Source organism: Octopus sinensis, linkage group LG24 (assembly GCF_006345805.1).
Source record: "Octopus sinensis linkage group LG24, ASM634580v1, whole genome shotgun sequence".
NCBI lineage: Eukaryota > Metazoa > Mollusca > Cephalopoda > Octopoda > Octopodidae > Octopus > Octopus sinensis.
The window spans coordinates 27,676,666-27,684,092 of NC_043020.1; the positions used below are offsets into that span (position 1 = coordinate 27,676,666).

At 35.4% G+C, this 7,427-nt stretch overlaps 1 protein-coding gene across 4 annotated transcripts in view; it reads left to right on the forward strand.

Annotated features, from left to right (window-relative positions):
* Positions 1-7,427, forward strand: part of LOC115223772 (uncharacterized transporter slc-17.2-like) — a 45,935-nt gene that overhangs the window by 23,076 nt on the left and 15,432 nt on the right. The window lies entirely within an intron of this gene.

Consider the following 7,427-nt stretch of genomic DNA (forward strand, 5'->3'; position numbering starts at 1 on the left):
CGCTAATATATGATTTGTAAAAACATGTGACATATTAATAAAAATCTCTATATATAAAACCATCCAGATTTCTGAGTACCTTATTTCTTCTAATATATGCGTGTGTGTGCGTGTGTGTGCGTGTGTGTGTGTGTGTGTGACCGCGTGTGTGCCGTTGGCGATTTTTTTTTCCGTCTTCCCTTCCTTGGATCTTTCCTTTTCCTATGTTTCTGACGAAGAGCTCCGCTCGAAACGTTAAGTCCTCCTTCTTTCTTTCCTTTCCTGATCGTCCAATAACACTATACTTGTTCCATGTCCTCGCGTTGTTGTGTTTTCTCTTTGTGTTTTCATGTTTGGATTAACTATATATAAAATGTAGAATAAAAGTTTTTCGAAAACCAATTCTATCAATGGCCAGCATGTTAAAAAATATCTTTAAAGGTTAAATTTATAAACAATTTATAAGTAAGGGCAAATGAAAAAAATTCTAATGCCAAAATATGCCGAAAATAGACAACGTCAATAATCATGTAATTTATCACTAACAGGCACACATTTCGAAGCCAGCCGATAGAAATTTCTAAAAACTCCCGTTATTACCATATCGGACCGATTTCAGAGTTAGTTCATAAGAACCTTCCCTTCATCAGTGATAAATGCGGTAAAAGAAATAAGTGAAATACTTACTCATACCCATGGAAGAAGCTAACACCAAGCCATGATCACAATTAAGTACTCCATCTGCGGCTACGTTCTGAGTTCAAATTCCGCTGAGGTCGACTTTGCCTTTCATCCTTTCGGGGTCGATAAATTAAGTACCAGTTACGCACTGGAGTCAATGTAATCGACTTAATCCGTTTGTCTGTCCTTGTTTGTCCTCTCTGTGCTTAGCCCCTTGTGGGTAGTAAAGAAATAGGTATTTCGTCTGCAGCTACGTTCTGAGTTCAAACTCCGCCAAGGTCGACTTTGCCTTTCATCATAATTGATTTAATCCGTTTGTCTGTCCTTGTTCGTCCCCTCTATGTTTTGTCCCTTGTGGGCAATAAAGAAATAAAATATTTAAAAAATGAAGCAGAAAGTCTTAGTCGGTGCGTTATATATTTATTGCCGATGTTGGTGTGCTTCCAAATAACTAGAGAAGAATTATTATTTCGTAAATTTCTCATTTTATTTTCATACATGTGTTTATTTCTACCGTCCGTAAAAAAGTTGTTTAGTTTCGATTTACCTTTTTTTTTCTTTGAGTGTCATTTTATAGGAGAGATAAGATGATCTTCATGTCTTCTACGATTGCCATTTCGACTACAATTAAATATCGGGTTGCTAATTGCTTCAACTTCGAAAAGAAAACAAAAATGAATGTTTGAACTTTATAAATGGATAACTGTGACATTTTATATGCACTTATTTCGCGTCATCATATCAAGCAATCTACTTCAGTTACGTGTTATTCTTAGAATCCTAGTTTCGGATCATACTGCTACATGCACTAAAATATAACTCTTATTTCTATATTCTGCAAATATCCATCTTCTCTGCCCACTCTTTCTACGGAGGTCGTGGGCATCAAAATCTTCAGGCATCTTCTCCATAGAATCCTCTTAGAAGCAACTGTCATTATACATTCCAACTGGATTATCAAGCACGACCAATCGAAACTATGGACAGTATCCAACCATTTCGTTCCAGGTCTACTCCTAGGTCTCCTACATGTTGACTCGGCTTGAAGGAAGAATTCGTCTTATGATTCTTCCCTGTCACATTCTTGTCACATGTCCATCGTTCCGGACCTCTCCATGCGGAGAGGTAGCGCGGTTCAAAATGGAGAGGCATCTTGATATTCGAGTTACGTACCCTCCGTCCCCCCTCGGGACCGTTACTTTAGAAATCTTTCAGAAGGATGCCATTCCAGCCTTTTGTATTCGCGATCGTAATCTTTATTGAATTTTTCTGTTATACATTAAATACATATGTATATATGTGTATATATATATATATTATATATATATATATATATATATATATATATATATATATATATATATAGATATATATATATATATATATATATATATATATATATATATATATATATATATATATATATATATATATATATATATATATATATATATATATATATATCTGAAAAGCTGAAATGCGAAACGTTTGTGTTTCATTTTGGAATTGGAACGGGTTTAAGGGGCACTAGATGGGGTCGGATTTGCTCCGACATATCCGAGTGTATGTGCATGTATGCGTAGACATATATATGTAAATATGTGTGTTTGTATGTATATGTACACGCATGTGTGAGTATACATACAGATATATTTATACATACATGTGTGCGTGTCTACGTACATGTATGTGTGTGTATATGTATGCATATGCGGATTCTATGAACGAAGTATTACTTTCACCATGCCTATTGGAGTAATTTCCCTTTATTTTTTCCATAGACTTTTGTCTTAATATAACTGATGAAATGCCGGAGCAGTTTTCAACCCCGGGATCCGGAACTGAGTTTTATTATGGCAACCAACTAATTTTCACATATTATATTTATAGATAGATTCTTATATTTTACATACTATCGAGGCCTCATTCATTCTTTTATTCTATAATTATTATTATTATTATTATTATTATTATTATTATTATTATTATTATTATTATTATTATTATTATTATTATTATTATTATATTATTATTATTATTATTATTATTATTATTATTAATATATATAATGTATATATATATATATGTATGTGTGTGTGTGTGTGTGTGTATGTATGTATATATATGTGTATATATATATATGTATATATATGTATGCATAAGTATATATATATGCATATATAATATATATATATAATATATACATATGATATACACATAATATATATATATATATATATATACATACATACATATATATACAAATGTCGTTATGTATATATACTATTCACCAATATGTAGGCCGTATTACATATAACATTAATCATCTTCATATACCACAAACACACGTCTGTTACGTTGAACTGTTGTTTATTTTTGCCTTTGTATCGCATGTTTTTATTGTTCGAATCCCAATATTCTTGTTGTTAATTTGAATAACAAATTAATCTTAATCATACGTACCAGCTGGTCTTCAGAATTTCGATTAAAATAATTGATGAGTATGAATAATTATACGTATATTAGGTTATTGCAATTATCTCACTTTCGAAGTTGTATAGTGGTTTGCTCTTTACAAAATAGAACTCCCCCTTCCTTCACTTCAATCGTGATCAATGAAGCAGGGATGTGATATAAACTATGTGTGAACCGGCTCTTTCGGAATTTCTATGGTAGCTAAAGAAACGTATTTAGGCCTATTAGGACTTCCTAACGAATTTTAGACTAAAAAGATTTACCAGAACTTTCGCATAGATGACTGAGAGATTAAAGATTTGGGGGGAATAACATCGAATGATTAGTGAATTTTATGACTGGGAGGCGAAGAGATTTTAGTTCGTCCCGTAAAAATGTTCTTTTATGTAGATTAGTAAAAAGAGGAAAATATATCACCCAAGTTTTCATAAGGTGACGGGAAGGATATGATATCCACAGACCTGAGGGCTGCATATCTGCAACGTAGTGGACCCTTTACAGTCAACTGAAAAGCTGAACAGATAAATTAAGTGACAATATAAAGAAGTATGTAGATCGATGGATAAAATATTGTAAATTTTGTAAAGTACGGAATTTGTATTTTGTCATGTTTATATAAATAAAAACAAGTTAATAATTTTCTCTAAGAAAACCATAAAATTATTTATTAATAATGCTACACATTTTTTTTTCTTTTAAAATTACAGATTGACCAGCCCACAAAAAACAAAATAACTTCAAGTCTTGAAAATTTTCTGCTATAATACTACCCAATCGACAAAACTTACCGAGAATATATTTTCTATTATCTGAATGTCGTGATGTTGCACGCAGTCACCCGTCATTTTATGGTTCAAATCTTTTGAGACAATTACGGAATGTATGATATTGATAGTGTATGAGATTTTGTTGTGTATAAGCCTTACTGAAGGAGAAGCGAAAAAACTTAAAAAAACTCCGAGAATACAGTTTAAACGCGCAGAGAAAATGTCGAAGTTGAACGAATTTATCAGCCATTATGGTTCATGTCGATGGCGGCTGTGCTTTGCCAGCTTTTTCGCTTTGCTTCTCATGCAGACTTTACGTGTAGACCTTAGTATGTCGTTAGTTTGCATGTTAAAAACACCCAATCGTACAATTGATGAAGTCGACCTTACTCGAAATAACGAACACTGTTCTCGTTTAGACAATCGTACATCAAATGGAGAGGATTTTGAAGGAGAGTTCGAATGGAGCAACATTCTGCAATCAAACATGCTGGCTGGATACTTTTATGGATACATTATTACTAACCTTCTTGGCGGTGTATTAGCTGACAAATATGGTGGAAAGAGAGTTATGGGGGCTTCCATATTCTCAGCTTCCCTCCTGGCCATTCTTCACCCAAGTCTAACACGAATAAGTGGTTATTTTACTCTTGTATTAAGGATTCTTACAGGGTTGGTCTCAGGTCCCATGTGCCCTTGTGTCCAATCCTTATGGGGGAGGTGGGCTCCACCTAGTGAAAGTAGTATTTTGATAGGGTTTTCAATGGGAGGTTTAGTAGTCGGGAGCGTTGTAGGACTGTCAACGTCCGGTTTCCTTTGCGTTTATGGCTTTGATAATGGATGGGGTTCTATATTTTATGTATTTGGTGGATTATCGATGGTGTTTAGCTTTGTGTGGATTTATGTTGTTTATGATAATCCAAACGTCCATCCTACTATCAGCGAAAAAGAACGTTCCTACTTAAACAAAACAATAACATGTAAAAGTAAAGTTAAGAACGTGCCTTGGAAAAGCATCATGACTTCTACAGCCGTTTGGGCCATCATTATGGCGCATACATTTATCAACTGGACTACTTTTTCTTTTCAAGTGATTCTGCCTTTGTATATGAAAGAAGCGTTAAATATTGATACGAAATCAAACGGTTTAATGTCTTCAGCTCCGTTTATTGGACAAATGATTGCTATACCATTTTGTGGAAGATTCGCAGACTTCTTGCGTTCAAACAATTATCTTTCAACACGATCCGTTCGAGTTCTTTTCCAGTCAGTTTCTTACATTGGTTCAGCGTCTCTGATTATCGTAATCGGATTCCTTAATTGCAACCACACGACATTGGCCGGAATTCTTTTCTTTTTCACCGGTGCCAGCCTAACTTTCTATGTTGGGGGCTTCATTGTGAATCATGTTGACATCGCTCCTAAATACGCTGGTATATTGTACGGAATTACAAATACTTTCGGGGCGTTGCCTGGCTTTCTGGCTCCTTTAACCACAAGAGCATTGACACCGAATGGAACACGGCAAGAATGGCAGATAGCTTTATCATTGTGTGCCATATTTTCTGTGTGTGGGACAATAATTTATGCGATTTTTGCGCGTGGGGATGTACAAGATTGGGCTAAATCTGATGAAAAATCGATTAAAAATTCTTCAAACGAGGAAGAAACTATAAATCTAAAGGAGGTGATACAATAATATTTGTCATGTTTCCGTTAATAAGAAACAACAATTCTTTGAGGGTTTCAAGGATTTTAGTATAACTATTGGTGTGGTTTTTATTAAAGGAATAATTTCTTTTATTTTTGCTACAGGCACAAAGCCTGAAATTTTGGGTTAAGGGGCTAGTCGATATTGCCTAGTCTTCAACTGGTACTTATTTTATCGATCCTGAAATGAAATAAAAATGGGAAGTCGACCTCAGCGGAGTTGAAACTCCAAATATACGAAGTTGTAATAATAATAATGGGTTTCAAAGTTTGGCACAAGACCAGCGGTTTTTGGGGAGGGGGTTAGTCGATTACATTGACCCCAGTGTTCAACTGGTACTTATTTTATCAACCCCGGAAAGAGGAAAAGCAAACACGAATTCGGCCGAATTTGAACTCTGAACGTAAAGACAGACGAAAGGTCGCTAATAATTTTGCCTGGAGTGCTAACTATTCTACCAGCACGCAATGATAGTAATATCCGAATCTGATTGCAAATTCAAAAGCCTCATTTGAAATTCGTCATAGGTGGTGGCCACATCTATCTCCATAGAGGCTGAAAATAACTTTTTCATCAAGAGCAAGGAATCCTTGATGTCATCAAAACGGCATTCAAATTCGTCAGTCAAGTCAATAATGAATCTTTTGTACTTATTGTATGGTCCGTTGTCCTTGTATTTAGAAATTGAGGGGAAATGGGTCGCAGTGCCACGTGCAATTTAGTCTTCTAAAGGCGAAACTTTGCAATGAAAACATTATGGCGTTTGGAAGACACTGCTGTACAATTCATAGCAGAGCTTGTCCTCACCTTTTAGGGCACATTTCGAAGTCAAATGTTGCCGTTTGCCTTCATCTCCGTCTCCTTCACCATACATGTTTCACTGGTCCCAAGAAAACATATCCTGGGCGGCGAGTGTCATTGTCCTTTTTGTTCTGTTGTTTGGAGGCTTTCAGTTGCTCTGTTAGCTGCTGCATATGGTGTTACAGTTGCTTTCACTGTTGTCGCCACACTCTGCCGCCAGCATCGCTCCTGATCACCTTGATCGTTGTTGCCGCTGTGATGGCGGCGTTCGCAGAAGCGGGAAGTCTTTATTCTTTCTATTGTTGTGGGCAGAATGCATTGAAGCGATTTCTGTCGCTCCCAAAGTGACACCGACTTTCTTCCTTCAACGGTCACATAGTTGTGAGCCGAATGGCAGATTTAATCCAAGATCGATTCCATGCTTTGGTAAACCTGTTTACATTAAGAACAGAATACTACATCCAGGACGTGTAAGTGATTCGAACGCACATCACATATATTTGATTTTACAATGTTTTTAAATTCATACAAGAGCATGCTTATGTATATCTGTAACAAATTCGATTTCTACGTGATTTTTCGCGACTAATTAAGCCCTTCGATAATCAAATTTTCCAGTTAAAACTTCTCTTTTGTCAGTTTTTATTTCGTGTTGAAAGGTTTTGTAATATCCGTCGTCAAACTATCGGTTTCAAGATTTGAACCAGGATCGACAAATCTATTTGAATTATAGGACAAAAAAATAATTTACTCCTAAAATGTAATGAAGCGAAAATGACTTATTCTTATAAAAGAGACAAAGGTGGCAGGCTGGCATCGGACAAAATGCTTAGTTGACGTTTTATCAGGCTCTTTACTTTCTGAGTATATATTCCGTTGAGATCGACCTTGCGTTTCATCCTTCGGGGTCAATAAATTAAAATACCAGTTAATCACCGCGGGCAGTTAATCGACTTACCACTCCGCTAAAATTTCTGGTCTTGTGCCAACATTTAAAGCCTTTATAGAAGAGA